Source organism: Castanea sativa, chromosome 5, assembly GCF_040712315.1.
Source record: "Castanea sativa cultivar Marrone di Chiusa Pesio chromosome 5, ASM4071231v1".
NCBI classification, from domain to species: Eukaryota; Viridiplantae; Streptophyta; class Magnoliopsida; order Fagales; family Fagaceae; genus Castanea; species Castanea sativa.
The window spans coordinates 13,727,306-13,746,835 of record NC_134017.1 but is presented as its reverse complement, the minus strand read 5'-3'; the positions used below and the strand labels follow the sequence as shown (position 1 = coordinate 13,746,835).

The following is a 19,530-nucleotide window of genomic DNA, read 5'->3' as shown; positions in this document are numbered from 1 at the left end:
ATCACCTTTACATTAATCTACAATTTTTTTCTTTACTACTTATAGTCCACCATAATAGAATTACAATAAAACTTGTGGCACAAAAATGGTCCCAATATTTTCTAATTTGATGAGTTGTGGATTTGCAAAAGAATCCACCCAACAAGGACAGATAACTACGTAGCTAAATTCAAGACTAAATATTCTATTAAAATGAAACTAGTATCCATTCTGTATTAACAAAATATAAACAAAAGAAAAGACACAAAATAGTTATTTCTCAATACATTATAAATCAATCATTTATCAAAACATAATTAAGTGTTTGTTTAAATCTTGAAAATAATCAACGACTGATTCTATTTAAATTCACAATAATTTCATTTTCAATGTACAAAAGTCAACAGTCCTTTAAAAAATCAATTTTTTTTTATTGCGAAACCTATATTTGAAAATACTTACTATTGAAAACACTTCTTATGTAATTATAGTAATGGAAAGTGGAAACAAAACGTGTAGGTACATTATACTATAAACGAGTTGTTAGATTGTTCGTCTTTTAATTTTACAAACCATTTGACAACATTCAAAAATAAATGAAGGAAAAAAAAAAGTAAATTAGATCTACAAACATCCGACCAAAAAATTGATGGAAAAAAAAAAAAAAAACAAAAAAAACAAAAAAACAAAACAAAACGAGGAGACACATGCATGGACAATTGGACACCAAAAACATGAAAATAGAATATCAAGAGTAAAATCTAGTTCTTATAGCAATTTTAAAAAGTTCCTTCAAGTTTTAAAAATATTTCTTTGGATTAATTTTTTAAAATTATGTGTTTAATGGCCAAATCAGCCCAATACCACCTTTTCAAAAAAAATTTAGGCAAAAAACACTATTTCGGAAATAATTGGAGATATACCACTTTTTCCAATACTCGAGCTCACGAAACTCGAATACTAGATTTTATAGTTCCACCGTGGCATGTCAGCATGGCATCTCGAATTAAAAAAATGCCACTAAGTACTCAAGTTTAGTGGACTCGAGTACTGTATACTGTGGTACCCGAGTCCACTAAACTCGGGTACCAATTTGGGTTGGCCGCCATTTATTGAGGGCATAATGCCATTTGATACTCGAGTTTCATGGACTCGGATACTGTGTTAACAGTACTCGAGTTCTTGAAACTCGAGTACCAATCTGGGTTGGCCTATCTATTCGATGTATCATGCCCATTATACTCGTGTTTCATGGACTCAGGTACTGTTAACATAGTACCCGAGTCTATGAAACTCGAGTATTGCTCATTAAAACCACAGAAAGTTCAAATTTTATCTCTCATTTCTCACTCACCACTCACATACCTGAACACTCTCACTTTTCACATCCAAACGTACAAATCCCAAACCTTTACTCCACTGGAGACAAGCCCATTTCATCAGCGGCAGAAATCTCTCCTCTCGTCGGCGACCTCGCACTCACTCCACCGGAGACAAGCGCATCTCATCGGCAGCGGAAAACAAGAACTCTCCTCTCGTCGGCGAACTTGCACTCACTCCACCGGAGATAAGCACATCTCCTCGGCGGCAGAAAACAAGAACTCTCCTCTCGTCGGTGTTCTCGCACTCAAAGATTAATATTTTGGTATTTTTTTTTCTTTCCATGAGTTTTTAAATTACACTTCTGTTTAAGATTACAAAATTTCCCAAAGGTTTTAAGTTAGGAAATTATGAATTTAATCATGTAATCTAACATCCTTGATGATGGCTGGTGTTTTACAAATGTAAATTCCACAAACTGTGATTTAAATTGAATATCTTGCAAATGACATGCATAGGTTTTTAGCTTTTGTGGTTGGACTTGAAATGACCAGAAGAATTTTTCAATATTTGATAGGAAAAGTTGTGTTTGAATAACTAAAAAACTCTTGATTTTAAGTTTTAACTCATACTGTTATTAGTAAAGCCGCAATTGAAACAACAGGAACAAATATTGATATGATCTATATGCTCTTCTAAATAATTATATTAAAGCTTGATGATTTTAGACCATCATGCTAGCTTTCATGGTGATTGATTGTGTGGGTTCTAATTGTAGTTAGTTTATATTTGCATTTCATTTGCTACTATCCTAGATATGCAGTCAACAATCTAACAATATTTGAACTAGTTTTACTTTAAAAATAATAATAATAATAGAAAAAATAACTAGTTTTGTGCACCATGGGCTGCAGAAGATAAATATTTGTCAGCTATGAATATTTGAACACATGCGAAGATCCTTGTAGCTCAATTGGTTGGCACCTCTTGGTGTTTCAAATGCAAACATCCAAGGTTCAAATCCAAATCCCCCCTCCCCCAACTACCCAATTATCAAAAAAAGAATATCTGAACACAATTTTGAGCATGCAATTTGTGTTTGTGAAGCTTGTTCTTCTTTTGTTCTTTTAGTTCCTCTAGAAGCCCGCTAGTCATACACTGAAGGGCCTGATCAGCAGTTTATCTTCTGCCTTTTTGGAAGCAAATGAAAGGATTTTTAATCAAGGGCACTGGACATTTTTTTGAGCCTTGCATTGCATTTGATATTATTTTAAAAATTTTCTTGTAATTTTTATGTGGGAGACCACTAGATTGATGTCTTGTTTAAATAAAAACAAATAAATAAAGAAAGAAAAGCTAAAAAAACCTAGTTATGTAGGTAAGGTCTGGCTGTTTAATGTGAGAAGCTTTAATCCCTTTTCTAATTGATTTCTTATCTTTTACATTTTTTTTGTGATATGTTTTAGGATTAGAAATTGCTTGGTTGGTTTAGATTATAATAATATGTTTTAAAAAATTGCTTGATGGTTCTTTCTGGTTTACACTTCCATGAGTTTTTAAATTACACTACTGTTTAAGATTACAAAATTTTAAGTTGCAGACTTTATGTGGGTTTTAAAAATTACATTTTTATTAGGTGGGTTTTTACATTTTTGAGTATAGTCTTAGATTTTTACGTTTTCTTAAGTTTGACCATGAAAGATGTGACTAGATTACTTGATAGATAATAGTTGATTGTTGTGTGGTTGAAGAAAAATTGTAAGAGGTTGCTCTAACGCATCTCAGATTCTCTACTATTTTTTCCTATTTATGGTTTTGTAATGCTTTTGGCTTTGTAATGCTAGTTTGGCTTTGTAATGCTTTGCTTGGTTTGGTTGCTTTAGAGATTTGGGAAAACAAAATACTTTGAACAATTTCCTTATTAGAGTTTTGGGATAAGTGTGGTTGATGGGATCCTTGTTAAACCAAACTGGTAGGGCTCATTTTAATGGTGGTGGTAGGGTTGTGAAGGGGGTGTTGAATTATGTTTCTTTATTTGTTAAATTGGTAGTTGTGTGTAGACTTTTTAAACTTAAGAAAAGAAAATATATTTGTATTCGTTCATTTTAATATCTAATGCAAGTGGCTTAGGAATGAGGCCATAAAATGTATCTCCTTTCTTTGTGTGTGTGTGTGTATATATATATATATGTATGTATTAAACTGAATGCTTATGGATATTTGATGAATATGCTAATGGGCCATTAATCACCTTTAATTTATGCCAGATATGGACCCACATCGAGTAGGATCCTTTATAGGGACTGTCTTGGCGAGGCAACCTATGCATCGTTCAAGTTTGCTTTGGAATGCTCCTTTGGCAAGCGAGGTATGCACTTGTGTCCAAAATCGTAATCAATATATGTAGTAGAAAGATTTTGGGTATTTATGTTTGAAGTGTAATTATTACGTGGTTAGTGAATGCTATTATTAATACTAAGCTGCTTTGTTAGCAGGAAGTGCCAGGTGTACTGACTTGTCGTCACCGAGATAAAGGTCTGTTTGATGGTGGGTTAGATCCACGGATTGCCACTTATATCATAGATGTGGGGTTAGATGGGCTACTTTGGGTCCACATATGGACCTTGACCATGCACTGATCACGGCCTTAGTGGAGAGATGGCAGCTAGAAACGCACTCATTCCACTTGCCCCACGGTGAGATAACCATCACGCTACAAGACATAAAGGTCATAATGGGGGTACCTGTACATGGCTTGCCGGTGGTGGGATTCACTCATATGGACAACTGGCGTGACTTTTGCATCGAATTGCTAGGTACCCCCTTCACCGGACAGACCAGTTGGTACGAAAAAGAACACTGCAGTGTTGGAAGGGCCGAGGATAAAAGCCAAATGGCTAGAGGAGCAGTTTCGCAACCCTCATCCAGCTGACGCCACTGAGGTGCGTGTGCAGCAGTATGCTCGGTTTTACATACTCCAAATGTTGGGTAGTATACTGTTTATGGACAAGTCGGACGAACGGCTCTCAATCATGTATCTACAATTTTTCAATCCAATCAGCAATGGAAAGAATTATAGTTGGGGTAGTGCAACACTATGTTGGCTATATAAACACCTCTGTAAGGCACTAGAGAAGACAGCCAAGCAAATTGGCAGTGCACTGCTATTAGTGCAGTTGTGGGCGTGGGCAAGGTTTCCACAAATATGTCCTATGATGAGGCATCCACACCAGGCATTGCCCCCAGGTCCACTTGCTATCAGGTATGTAGGATCTTCATCTTAGTTATCATTTTACATTTCTGCATTAATTTTTTTCGCATGGGAATTATGTAAGTAACTAATATGAAGGTTATGTATGTGTTGTTTGGTAGATGGAAAGGGGCTAAAATAACAACTGACCATCCAATGCATGTCCTACGCGCCTATCGTGTGTCACTTGCTTTGCTTCGGCCAAATCAGGTATTGTGCCTTACAAGTGAGAACCACTTTGGCATGTATTGGTCACATTCGTTACACATTTTTGTCTAATTATATTGTTAATATGGTTGTTTGCATTTGTTGGATCATTATCGATTATCTAGGAGCCATATAGAGACTATTTGGGTTCCCTGCCCGCATATTGTATGGTAGGCCAACACATATGGAGGTTCATCGTGCCGCTCATACATTTTTGAATGGTTAAAGGCCATCACCCTGAATGTGTTCTTTGACAGTTTGGGATGAAGCAAGGCGTACCGGACAATGTCGATACTTTAATTGAACTTCAAAAGATAACACTCTAGGGCAAGCACGAAAAAAACTAGGTTCAAGAACATGCCACTCATATTGCTAGATGGGCTGCGCACGCCACAATTGTCGAAGCACCACCCTTTCATGGGGTAATGAGCTATAATGACGAGTATATGGTGTGGTATCGCCCCATCACTATTCGGCATATTACAAAAGAGACCTTATACTAGGACACTTTGGTAAGTTTACAAAGACTGTTCTGTTATAAATGTACCTCGCTTCGCATAGTTTAGTTCCAAATCCTAACACTACTCTTGTATACTTGTGACAGGTTGAATCACAGTTGAGGATTATGGCGAAGTTCGAACCGACTGTATTAATGCCTTGCAATTTGTTGAAGAGATCAATCGATTGACCTTGGATGATGCACGCACTATGGGCAATGCAAGTGAACCGGCTGTAGGACGTGGTCGGCAAGCAGGTGGACGTCAAGGGCATGGAGGTCGTCAATTTAGTCAGCATCATACATCTAGTCGCCGTCCCACAACTGGTCGCCGTCACACATCGGGTGGGCGTCACACACACGTGCATGACCACACCATGGAGGAGGCAAGTCAGACATCAAATGAGATGTGTTTTGACACTAGTTATGACATGGGCTCCATGGCACATGATGATGTAGGTCCATTCCATACATTTTCCTAGACATGTCGGTCCCCATCCATGGTTCGCGATGATACTTGCCCACCCACATCCTCTCCCCCACCGACTACTGGCACTATCCCTTCAGATGTATGTGGTAGAGATGAGATGAGATGAGATTCATGCCCACCCTTGGGCTACCCACCCCTGGTGCCATCCAGACAGAGATACCCACCCCCCCACCAGAGGCTTCACACAGTGAGGATCGGCCGCGAAGGCCGCAACGGACATGGACACATCCTCCTGACTGTGGGACTGGACATGGTACTCCCCCTCTTATACCGATTACATAGGCATCTCTTTATGGTTAAATGATTTGAATATTAGTATTTGCTTGTGTTCTTTTCAGGCAAGGTGAGACCAGTCAAGGAACCAGTGAGGAGAAGAAAACGGAGATGATTTTCGATGGTCAATTTGCATTGATGGAACCAAAAGGTGAGACCAGTCAAAGGTCTTTGACTGGATGTAATTACTTAGGCACATGTGTATGTTGATAAGGGCAGTATTATGCTAGCTTAGTAGTGTAGAAGATATTAAAATTAGAGCATGTGCTCAATTGTTGGGGCATGTGACTAATTGATAGTTTGTTAGAGGTAGTTATGCCAGCTGGCACAAGGTGTTACTAGATCAGCTAGGTAGTTTATCTACTGGTCAGGATGATACATGTACAAATAGGTATTCAACATTGTAAGGAGATCATGCAGAAATTAACCAAAAATTTGTTTCCTGTTCTCTCTTCCCCCTCTTAATTCTTGGAGGTCAGTCATATCCTTCAATATTTCAATCAACCCCTAAACACTACCTGCAACCAAAGCTCTTAACAATGCCTGTGGCAATTTCATGAAAGAATTATGATATTTTACTTGTAACTTTTTGTGTGCCTCTCTGATGGTGTTATAACTTGTAAACGATTGTATTAAAGATCTTATTTAAATCCAACCAAATAAAATAAAAAAAAAGAGCAAAAGAGAGCGAAAAGAAGAAGCTCTAAGGTGAGAATTTCAGATTAAATTAGAGATCTTACTACGATCTAAACAAAATAAAATTAAAATGGAACAAAAAAGAGGGAAGAAAAGAAGCCCTAAGATGAGAATGTTAAAATTGTGATGTGGAAGTTTTTATTTGGTGAGCATAGGCCCAGAAAATGTCTTGTGCATGGTTCCTTGATCAGAATGATATGTATCTTGCTAGTGGCAATTTTAGTGACAAACAGTTCATTCAACTGACAAATAAACATTTCCAAGAAAATTGAGCTTGTTATATCACTTCTCATGGGGATCGCACTATCTCGTTCCTGTGACAGAAAGATTGAGATGACAGATAGTGCACGAAACACTTCTTAACCTACTACTTTGCAAATACCTTCATTACAGCTTATATGATCAGGCAGAGAAGCTTGGGTCAAAGGTACCTCAGTTTGAAGCCCATTCAAAACAACAGGTAACTCTTAATTGTTTTTAGTACAAAGCTATATACCCATTACACTTTGTGGTCACTAAAACATAGGATATGGTTCAGATTTCTGCAGGAGGCCAAGTTGTGTATCTGCAACTATATATTATTGACTTTTTAGGGTTCAATCCAGTGATAGTTACAATTATTGCAAAAGGTTGAACAATTAAGCCAGAGATAATAAACATGACACGACAGCTTATCGAAGACATCTTTTAATGGCATTCTTCTCAACTCTGCACTGTAATATCAACCTCTAAAAACAGTCATATATTCCTATAATTTTTTATAATTTTATACATCCCTACTTTTTTATTTTTTTTATTTTTTTTATTTCTGTTTTGGGTTTTTGCATTATAATCTAAATTTTTTTGGCTGATGTTGAATTTGTGGAATTGGCAATCTTTTTTTTTTTTTTTTTTTTTGGGATTTGCTCAAATATTGCTAATTGCGTTTTAAAGTTTAGATTTTTCTTTGGTTTTGTGAAATTGGTGTTTTCACAGACAATGAACTTAGCCACAAAGTAGACATGGATTTTTTGAAATTGGTGACCTGGGATTTGATTGTTTTGCTTATATATTGGGAATTGCGTGTTGAAGTTTAGATTTTGATGTGATTTTATGAAATTTGCGTTTCTGAAACAATGAACTTAGCCACAAAGTACAAAAAAAAGGTCTTGCACTGCATCGGCTTTATGTAGCTACCCGTGTACTTGAATGCACACCCTAAGAGTTGGGTCAGGTAAATTTTATTTATTTAATTTTTTGATAAGTGAATTGGATCGGATAAATTTCTAATTGATAGATTATATGCGTCTATATTACCGGTGTCTTATACGTGTATATTGGTATGATGCAGGAAACACTTCTTTGCCTGATCATTACAACTTATATGATCAGGCAAAGAAGCTTCTGTCAAAGGCACCTCAATTTGGAGCCCATTCAAAACACCAGGTAACTCTAAATTGTTTTTACATCAAAGCTGCCTAGAGCCATGTAGTTCTATTGGCACCTCTCCATGCACAAAGTGCTTGGAGGTACAAGGGGGAAGTGGTTCAAGCTGCGGGGGTTAGCTGCATATACTAACTATCTCAAAAAAAAAAAAAAAAATTGTTTATACTAAAAAGCTATATGCCCATTACACTTTGGGGTCATTGACATGTAGGATATGGTTCAGATTTCTGTGGGAGGCCAAGTTGCATATCTGCAACTGTAATATTTAGTTTTTAGGGTTCAGTCTAGTGATAGTATAATTATTGCAAAAGGTCAAACAATTATGCCTGAGATAATAAAATGACATGACATAGCTTATCGAAGGCATCTTTTAATGGAATTCTTGTCAACCTTCTGTCCCTTCCTCATGCTTGCTTCCTAGCAATTCCATCACTGGTCTTTACTAAATATATTGTTACCTATGTTTGCTTTAAATTATATATGATTTGTAAACTTTTAAAGAAATGGAAAATGTTAGTGAAAATTTAGTTCATGTCAAAGAAAACATAGATGGACAGGATCCAATTGCTGTAGAAAAATTACAAATAATAGTGAAGGAGCTATTTTTCTTTCTTTTATTGGGTGGAGGGATGGAAGGGTTTCTTAGATTCGAATCTCACTGATGGAGTAGTAAACGTGGCTTCCATTTTAAATTGTTTTACTTTTATATGCTGCACATTCTGAAACAAATGTTCTCTCTTGCAGTTCTGCCGCTACCGTTTCAACCTAGGAAAGATTAGGACAATTCAGTTGGAGCATACAGATGCAAAGAATCCCTCCTGCTATGGCTCAGAAAGCCCCTGTTGCTGCACTTGGTTTTCAAGTTCAATGTAACAAGTGGGCAATCATTGTTTGCTTACTGCTAGGAGAAATTCCTGGAAGGACCATTTTTATGCAGAATGGCGTGGATCAGGCTTTGAGACCATCCTTTGAATTGACAAATGTAAGTCTTGGTTCCCAGTACTTTAGTTGTTCATTTTAGTTTTTCCATATAATATAGGGTTGTCAGCAAGTTGGACTAAGTGCAGAATGCAGATACAATGACATCCAAGTTCTAATAATATATACCTAAATCCAAGTTTAGAAATGATACTATAACTTTTCATATTTACATAAGGTTGTGTCTTTTTGAAAAGTTCAAAAAGTTTTAAGGATAATTTTAGAAAATTTATTCTTTTGAGTCAAAGAGACAAAGCAGTAAATGATGATCCCTTAAAAGTTGAAGATAGGCATTTAATATGGGTCAGGAACATTTGAGTTCAAATCATCAAATATTATTTCTCATGATAATGTTTATCTGATTCCAAATCAAATCTAGATCCTGAACCAACCCGTTGCTAGCATAGGTTTTTTTCATCAGTACCCATCAATAGCACATTAGAGAACAAGGTTAGAGAATTGTAATTTTATGATTATCTTCTCTTAGCTTTAAAAGTAGGACTTTGAAAAGAAAATCTTCTAAGAAAACTCTTTCATGTTTTTATAGTCCAGATAGAAAGCTGTATTATAAATGTAGATCACATGCCATGCAGAATGTGGCTAAACTGAGACTACAGTTTTTCCTCTTCATCATCAGCAACCTTTTCCTCTTCATCTTCTTGAGTTCAGTAGCCTGAGCTTGTTGTTTTTTGTTGGTGACTCCAACCAACCTCTTTGGCTTTCTGGGTCTTATCCTGAAAGGCTTCTCGATGTCTCAAACAAAGGAACCTCGTTGGATCCTCCGACAAAAGAAGGACCATCTCCCACATGACATTGTACTCAACATCTTGGCAAACCTACCTGTCAAATTAGTCCTAAGATTCAGGTGTGTTTCTAAAACCTGGGATTCCTCAATCACCACTCCTAATTTCATCTCCACCCACCTTAATCTTAATCTTAACAACAACAACAACAACTTAGCATATCTCATAAATAATTCTATTCCTTTTAACAGCAACATCCCAATCTTTATTGATGGTTATGACCACAAATTTAATAGGATTTCTGAGTACCCAATTCCCTCTACTTTTCTTTTTTCTAATGCCCACTCGGTTAGTTCATGCAATGACCTGGTGTGTCTCACTGAAATAAGAAAAACTTCATCTCACAAATATAAAACTTCCCCTCATATATATTTGTGGATCCCTAGCATTAGAAAATTTAAGAGGTTGCCTGATTGTTCCCCAACCAAACGTGATTGGATTTCTACTGGATTTGCTTATCAGTCCAACAACAATGACTACAAGGTTGTCATGATCTCTCATATGCCTGCACCCAAACCCAACCCCCATTGGGTTGAGCTTGGAGCTGATGTTTACACATTAAGCTCCAACTCTTGGAGAAGGGTTGGAATGTCATTGACACACATTGTTACGGTCTCCGCTTTCAACAATAGGACTTCTACATTTGTTAGTGGGGCTTTGCATTGGTTGGGAGAATTTTGTACAGCCGTGCCTTATCACATGATATTGTCATTTGATGTCAATAATGAAAAATTTAAAGAGGTGGCACTTCCTGATGAACAAAAACTGCTACCACAAGGTCTAATGGCGGGCCCAAAATCTCTGATGGTGTTCAAGGGAAAACTGGCCTTCATTACATTGGGTTACCTCAACCTCAGATTCAACCATGTCAACAAAGACGAATACAATGACTTTATGAGGTTGCATACACCTCATTCATGCTTCATATGGGTGATAGGGGAGTATGGTGTACATGAATCATGGAGTAAACTTTTTTTTGTCCAGTTTGAAAATGTTGTCTCTGTACATTTCTTTGGTTGCACCAGTGGTGGTGAATTGCTAGTTATAAAGAAAGTTTATCCTATAACCAATGGTGGACAGAAGAAGTATGTGGTTGTTTCACTTGACCTTGAGACTTTACATGAGAAGGATCTTGGTTTCCAAAAGGTTCCAGATATAGCTACTACTTTTGTGGAAAGCCTTGTGTTACTTAATGAAGCAACTAAACTATCTGGATAAGAAGTGAAATTGTTAGTGATAATCATAGGATTTTGTTATGTAAGTGTGATACCAATGAGACCATTATCATATTGTTTCCTTTGGTATCATCTTGTTTTGAGGTAGGCAGAAAAGTATTGATGTAATGTAGGTGAATTTTATTCTTGACTTATACCAAAACTTAATGCTTCTTGGAAATCTCATATTATGTTTGTTTCATATGTGTGCTGTGATCTGGTGTTGTCTAATTCCTAGAGCTACTGCAGTGGTGTTGTGTGCTTTGATCTGGTGCTGCCTGAGCCTATGAGCTACTCTAGTGCTGTGTTAAGTAGTGACTATGTGTAATAAAAGCTTGCTTGCTTGTATGAACTAATTCAAGACCGGTTGTAATTACTTAGGCACATGTGTATGTTGATAAGGGCAGTATTATGCTATTTTAGTAGTGTAGCAGACATTAAATTTAGAGCATGTGCTCCATTGTTGGAGCATGTGACTGATTGGTAGGTTGTTAGAGGTATGCCAGCTGGCATAAAGAATTACTAGTTCAGCTAGGTATTTGGCTTTGTAATGAGATCTTGCAAAAATTAACCAACAATTTGTTTCCTGTTCTCTCTTCTCCCTCTCAATTCTTGGAGGTCAGTCATATCCTTTCTTCAATATTTCAATCAACTCGTAAACACTACTTGCCATCGAAGCTCTTAACAATTCTTGTGGCAATTTCATGAAAGGATATGACATTTTACTTCTAACTTTTTTTGTGCCTTTCTAATTGTGTTGTAACTTGTAAAAGATTAGATTATAGACCTTAAATCCAAACAAAGAAAATAAAAATGAAGCAAAAGAGAGAAAAGACAAGAAGCCCTAAGATGAGAATGTTGGATTAGATTAGAGATCTTACTATGAACCAACAAAATAAAAGAAAAAATGGAACAAAAAATTGGAAAGAAAAGAAGCCCTAAGATGAGTGTTAAAATGGGATGTGGAAGTTCTTGTCTGGCAAGCAAAGTCTGAGCAAAGGTCTTGTGCTTGGTTCCTTGATCAGAATGATATAGATCTTGCTAGAGGCTGCAGTGCATCTGCAATGCAATTTTAGTGACAAAAAGCTCATTCAATTGATAGATAAACATTTCCAAGAAAATTGAGCTTGTTATATCTCATTGATAAACAACTCAAGTTAGACTTGATAACAAGTGCATTCATATTTGTTTATTTATAAACAGGTCGAGCTTGAGCCTTTTTATGCTTGTTTGATAAACAAGCCGAGCCCAAGCAAAAATAATTTCATGTCTAGCATTCCTTGCAAGCCAGAACCAGAACCATTCTAGTTAGTAGTTACACATTGGATTTTTTAACAGCAAACAACCTATCTCCTTGATGTTTCGAGTCTAGCACTTTCAATCCTCATCCAACCACAATTTCCTCAAATGTTTCCCTTTGATGCTGACTAATTGGATCAAGCAACTATGATACCAATGAAGATGAACCTAATTGATTGGACTCAATATGGTAGTGCATCTAGTTGGATCATGCATGTTTGCTAGTCCTTTTAGCCCAGTTTTACCCACCCATTAACACCCATAGTTCCTCCATATGCTACTACACTCCAATCAAGTAAATGATGCCACTGTGTGCCCCATATCCAATGATGCCAAATGTTTTAGCCTTTGCACATGGTTTTCAAGTGAATGAATATGGTAATATGAATGAGGTTCATATGAAGAAAGGTTAATGGAAATTGAATTCAAAGGCTGGCAGGGTTTGATTTGCAATCTAATTTCTACTTAACAATTTATACTTATGTGTAATTGTTCAAACATATGTTTTACGTTTTCTTGGAGTTTAAATTACTTTCAGATTGGATTTAATTATCATTATTTACTTAATAAATTTCTTTTAAAAAAATTTAGAAATATAATGACTTTAGTATTACGGAGGCACAGACCATTGCATTTAATATTGTTGAGCATCCTAAATTACAAGAATAATTAGTTGATAATTATTTTCATAACAATCAGAATTTATATATTGAATGTTTAATCATGCTTTTGAACACTAAAACTGATAAAGGTTAGTTACAGGAGGATGAACACGACATGGATGTTGACACTGCTACATCTGGGACTCAAACTGTTGCAAAACACTCCTTGCTAGAGCTAGAGATTTACTGCTATTTTCTCGTGCTAATATTTCTCATTGATCAGAAGAGATACAATGAGGTAACATGGTTAGATCAAGGTCCTTTCTTTTTTGACCTTTTTCCCCTGCTTGAGTCATTGTGGTTTTTAACATTGCTTTTGATGTCTCTCAGGCTAAAGCTCGTGCCTTGGCTTGCATTGTTCAATTGAAGAACATTATTAGGAGAGCCGTTGATTTTCTAGCATCTAGGCTCTACTTCTATTATTCTCTTAGCTATGAACTCACTAGGGGCCTTGCTGAAATTAGAGGGTGAGTTTTCTTCATCATGACTATCTGATTATCAGGGATTAATTTTCTCTTTATCGGTGAGGCAACTATGTAGATTAAATGATATTGTCTCTCATTCATACTAATCGATTGTATGATTAACTTGGACATTCATGTATTCACAGTATCCTCTTTCCCTGCAGGGATTGTGACCTTGTGCCATGATGAGTTGGGTCAGGTAAATTTTATTTATTTTATTTTTTGATAAGTGAGTTGGATCAGATAAACCAACAAGGAGGAAAGGGTTTGAACTGCAGGGGTTAGCTGCATATTATAAGTATCTCAAAAAAAAATTATTTTTACTAAAAGGCTATATGCCCATTACACTTTGGGGTCACTGACATGTAGGATATGGTTCAGATTTCTATGGGAGGCAAAGTTGCATATGTGCAACTGTAATATTTAGTTTTTAGGGTTCAGTCAGTGATATTATAATTATTACAAAAGGTTGAACATTTAGTTCATGTCAAAGAAAGCATAGATGGACAGGATCCAATTGCTGTAGAAAAATTACAGATAATAGTGAAGGAACTATTTTTCTTTATTTTTTCGAGTGGAGGGATGGAAGGGTTTCTTAGTTTCAAATCTCACTAATGGGGCAGTAAACGTGGCTTCTATTTTAAGTTGTTTCAATTTTTTAAGCTGCACATTCTGAAACAACTGTTCTCTCTTGCAGTTCTGCCGCTACCTTTTCAACCTAGGAAAGATTAAGACAATTCAGTTGGAGCATACAGATGCAAAGAATCCCTCCTGCAGCTGCTCAGAAAGCCCTCGTTGCTGCACTTGGTTTTCGAGTTCAATGTAAGAAATGTTTGAAAGGCATGGAGAAGGCTTTGAGACCATACTTTGGATTGACAAATGTAAGTCTAGGTTCCATATAGAATAGGCTGTCAGCAGGTTGGACTAAGTGCAGAATGCAATACAATGATACCCAAATTCTAATAATATATACCTAAATCCAAAAATGCAGACTGCTGCTTTAAAGTTGTGGCTGTGTTTTGTTCTGAATTAAAATATAAAATCAAATAAGAAAGCAAATAATATACTAATAGAAATTAATTCTTAAATAAAAGGCTAAATTTTCACTTGTAAAGATTATCATTTTAAACATGTAAAATTTCGTGATTGATTCTAAAACCATGTGAAATTATATTGATTCTACTATACCCTAGTCTCTATTGAATCTGATTATAAGTAAAGAGAAAGAAAGTGCCAAGAAGAGGAGGGAGAGACAACAGCAGGAGCACGAGCTTTCAAAGGACATTTCTGAGGAGGATGACAGTGAGTTTTGATTGCACAGTAATATGCAAAAGGCACTTGCTTTATGCAATGTTTCCCATCAAGTTTTCATTTACTGGTTTTTTAACCATTATTGGACTTTTCATTTGATGTATTTTATGCCTTAGGTTCATTGCTTAAAATCTAAATGACTTCTCTTTCACCATATTGAAGTATATTCTAAAATTTCATCTGTTCCTAAGTAATTTTTTTGTGTGTTGATGGCGGATTGCCAAATCAATGAGGGGACAAAATTGCTTACCACATCAAGTGAAAACTCAGAAGCATTAGCTTTGATCATTGATGGGAAGTCACTGTTTTGTGCTTTAGAGGATGATGTCAAGGACATGTTTGTAGAACTTGCACTTGGTTGTGCATCTGTTATTTGTTGTCGTTCATCTCCCAAACAAAAAGAACTTGTAAGTTTTTCTTCTCTCTCTTTTATGTTTAGATTTGTTTATAACATGTTGTATGGTGTCAATCTTCTCAAGCTTGCACATTTTGCTATCATAGTTTCTACGCAATATTCAGAGAAAGAAGCTGCTATTCATTATCTAGAAGGAGTGATTTAGAAACTTCAAGCAAGTAGAGAGCAGCGAATTGAAGAACCAATCCTTTACATTAAGATGCAAATAACCATATTTAAACTAGAGCAAGGTGACCAAAAAGAGTGCAAGAAGCTTCTACAAGATGGGAAGAGTACCCTTGACAGCATGAAGGATATTGATCCAACTGTCTATGCTAACTATTACTGGGTTTCATCTCAGTACTACAAATTTCGTCAAGAATTTGCTGAGTTCTATAAAAGCGGTCGTCCTTATCTAGCATACACATCAGTGGAGTCTCTATCAGATTCATTTAAGCTGGTACGTGATTATATTTATTTTCTTTATCTGGTTTACATGTCAGTGGTTGCCTGGAATTATTTGTGGCTTGTTCTCTCATTAAGGTAATTTTGGCATGTCATCTTCATGGAAGGCTTGACATGTGTGCTTTTGACCCTATATATATAAATAAATTTTTTCTTATTTGTTGTGATTTGGGGGATTTACTCGTTGAATTTGTTTTGTCTCTGAGTGGCACCAGTTTCAGAATAAAATGCGTTATGCTCTCCAAAGGGTCAAGTGTGTGCGCTATGTGACCACCATGGGCCTTCATGACAGGCTAAGAAGTTTGTCAAAAGTATAGAGTCTTCTTCACCACAACTATACACAAGTATAGAGCTTATGGATTTTTCAAGTGCTTTGCCCCTGCAGCAATGGAGGTTGTTTAGAAAATAATAATATTTTCAAGTCCCACCAAAAACAATGATGTTGTATTTCCTAAATCCGACCCAACATAATAGATATTTGTATAGAGCATGTTTGTATGCTTTTGCTCCGATGGCATTGAGACATCTTGTAATAATAACGTTGTATAAGTCTCATGTTATTTTTTATTTTTATTTTTTCCATTTTTCATTGGTTTCCAATTTTACATCATCTTGGATCATGAGAGGCCATTTGTTTGAATTTGACATTCAAGATCTAATCGTGTAACTTCAAATATAATGAGCATGGATTGGAGGTAACCAATCACATTACATAAAGTGCAGTACATACGAGGTTGAGTGCGTTTTTGGGGTTTTTTTTTTTTTTTTTTTTGGTACAGTGCGTACAAGCTTGGTAGAACTCTGCAGACTGCTAAAAAGTTTGTAAGATACAATTTAAAGTGGTACCAGTTGAGTAGCCTTGAAAGAGTTACCAATTCGTTTAATAAGTGATCTCTGTGATACATATATTTTTTCAAAATGACATTCATTTATATTACAAACTCGAGAGTACTAAAAAACAAAAACAAAAAAACCCGAGCCATACTCGAGTTTTGTGGACTCGGGTACTGTAACAATGTACTCAAGTCCAATAAACTTGAGTACTAAGCTGTATGATTTGTACCCATTTAATGAGCCATACCCGAGCCATACTCGAGTTTTGTGAACTCGAGTTTTGTGAACTCGGGTACTGTAACAATGTACTCGAGTCCAATAAACTCGAGTACTAAGCTGTATGATTTGTACCCATTTAATGAGCCATACCTGAGCCATACTCGATTTTAGTGGACTCCGGTACTGTAACATAGTACTCGAGTCCAATAAACTCAAGTACTACGCTGTGTGTTGTACATGCATCTAATGAGCCATACCTGAGCCATACTCAAGTTTGGTGGACTCGAGTAATATAACACAGTACTCGAGTCCCATAAACTCGAGTATTAAGTTCCATACTTACTACGTACACCGACTTTCCTGGCGGCAACCACTACAACCAACAAAATGAATGCATAATGAATGGTACTCGAGTTTGAGGAACTCGAGTACCTCTTCACAACACCTTCCCCGTTAGCTTTCAGCTATTTTTAGTAAGGATCTTTCCAACTCTACTCACCTATCTTTCCAATTTCTGCAAGAAGCTGACCAACTGTGACCATCTTTCTAACTCTACTCACCTATCTTTCCAACTCGAGTCAGAACGCTATTATTGTGTAAGAAGCTGAAGCTACTGGTAGTTGGGTCACCATCTGCAAGTCTTTGAGTCTTAGTGTCAGTTCTCCATCCAAGACCAACATGCTGTCTATTTAACCTTTGGGTCAACACTGCTTCGACCAGTACGTAGAGGTAATGGTTAAGTGCTTTGTTTTAGATTGTGTGACCAATGTGCTTTGTTTGTATGAGATTTTTATGCATGAGGTGTTTTTGTGCCCCCTAGTTTTTCAATTTTAACTATGTACAACTGCTGATGTTTACATATCTGAATTTAAGTTTCAGAGCTTGTCTTCACGGACATAAAATTCAAAAGTAATCTAAAATTTCAACAAAATGCTCTTGTAAGTGATATTTTCTGACATACCAAATAGGACTATAATGTCACTTAGTTAATAAAATAGATTTCTTTTTATGTTGCATCAGCTGCATATATTTTTTTTGTTTTATATTTCATCTGCCATATGGAGTGAGCAAGTCCAGATTTTTATATTCACAATTTTTATACGTTAGAAATAGTTGCAATTGGTGTTTTAATTAACTCAACTAATATAGTATTTAAGCAATAATGTATTTTTATATTCACAATTTTTATATGTTAGATAGAAATAGTTGCAATTGGTGTTTTAATTAACTCAACTAATATAGTAGTTTATACTCAAATAAGAAATTTTTTACGATTGGATTTTATCTACACCAAAATATAAAAACTTAGTGAAAGGCATGCAATTATTGTGTAAGATACCATAAATTTTGAACCCTATCATAGTAGAGACAAAAACATACTTTAATTCCAAATTTTTCTAGTCAATTATAGATGTACGACATATTAAATAGAATCGTTCGCATGTATTCTTTTCATCTAGGTTTCTACTTTTAATAAACTTACATTCTATATACTTTATTTTAATTTTACATAACCATGTCTATTATAAAAGTCTTGGCCTAATAGGACTATAATAAACTCATGGAATAAGGCATATAGATTTTAAACCATAACGTATCTATAATAATAATGATAATAATAATAATAATAATAAATAAAAAATAATAATAATTGCAATTGTACTCATCTTTAATAAAATCATGAACACATTCATGTTTTGTACATATTATTCGACATATAAAATCCACGAGTCTTTAATGTCTTTGAATAGTAATATTTCAAAGTTCAAACCTCCATTATTCGAATAAAGAAAAAAGTATCATCAAACTATCCTAGCTTTGTGTCAATGTCCTTATGTTCACCAAAAGAGTTTAATAAAGTAAAGAAACAAATGGGTTTAGATACTCCTGATCAAGACGCTAATACTTTTTGGTGTCTAATGAAACTCATATGTCACATATATTCGTCAACAGAACAAGTCACCCCCTACCTATAAAGACAAAATGAACACACCACTTGGTTCACACAAAGAAATAATGCACCCCTATTGGACATTTACAGGTCAGTGATGCCCCCAAACTGATATAAAAAAACAAAAAAAAAAGTTCCCAAAATCTTTGTCAAAACAAATGGAGCACAAGTATAAAAAAATCAAGGTTGACCATATGATAGCAAATAGAGAGCATGCATAGTAAGATTTTTTTATTCAGAACCACCGTGTGAATAGCAGATGAAAAAGTAATTGGTTGTGCTACTCTCCATAAACAACTAATCAATTGTAATAAAAAATTTAACTTGCTAAGAATCTTGTAACTTAATTTATTGTTGCATTTTTTTATTTCCAATAAAAATATATAAGATTCAAATACATAAATCATCAACTATATATATATCAAAAAAAAAACTTAACCATAACCAATGCACACCAACACTAGTAAACCAGATCCTTTTAAGAGTAATGCATAGTCTATTTTGCTACAGTCATATTGCAGTACCTCCAAGGGTTGTTGGACATGAACATGATGTCAGTTTGTGTGGTAGTCCATTGCCTTAGTTATATAGTAATAATAACTCATAACACAATGTTGTTTTAACTTGACTTTAGTATTATTATTATTATTATTTATATTTAAAATGTAAATATGATTGTATTTGAATTGTCAATTTGATTATGGTTCTTAATTATGTCAAAACACTAATAATTTTTTTTAGACGTGATTTGATTTTAAAAACCATTATTTGACAATAAGAGATTTTATAATTTTTTTTAT

The 19,530-nt window shown here is 35.4% G+C and overlaps 1 pseudogene; it reads left to right on the top strand.

Annotated features, from left to right (window-relative positions):
- LOC142634782 (LRR receptor-like serine/threonine-protein kinase IOS1) overlaps positions 1–19,530 on the top strand; it is a 60,654-nt pseudogene that overhangs the window by 7,789 nt on the left and 33,335 nt on the right.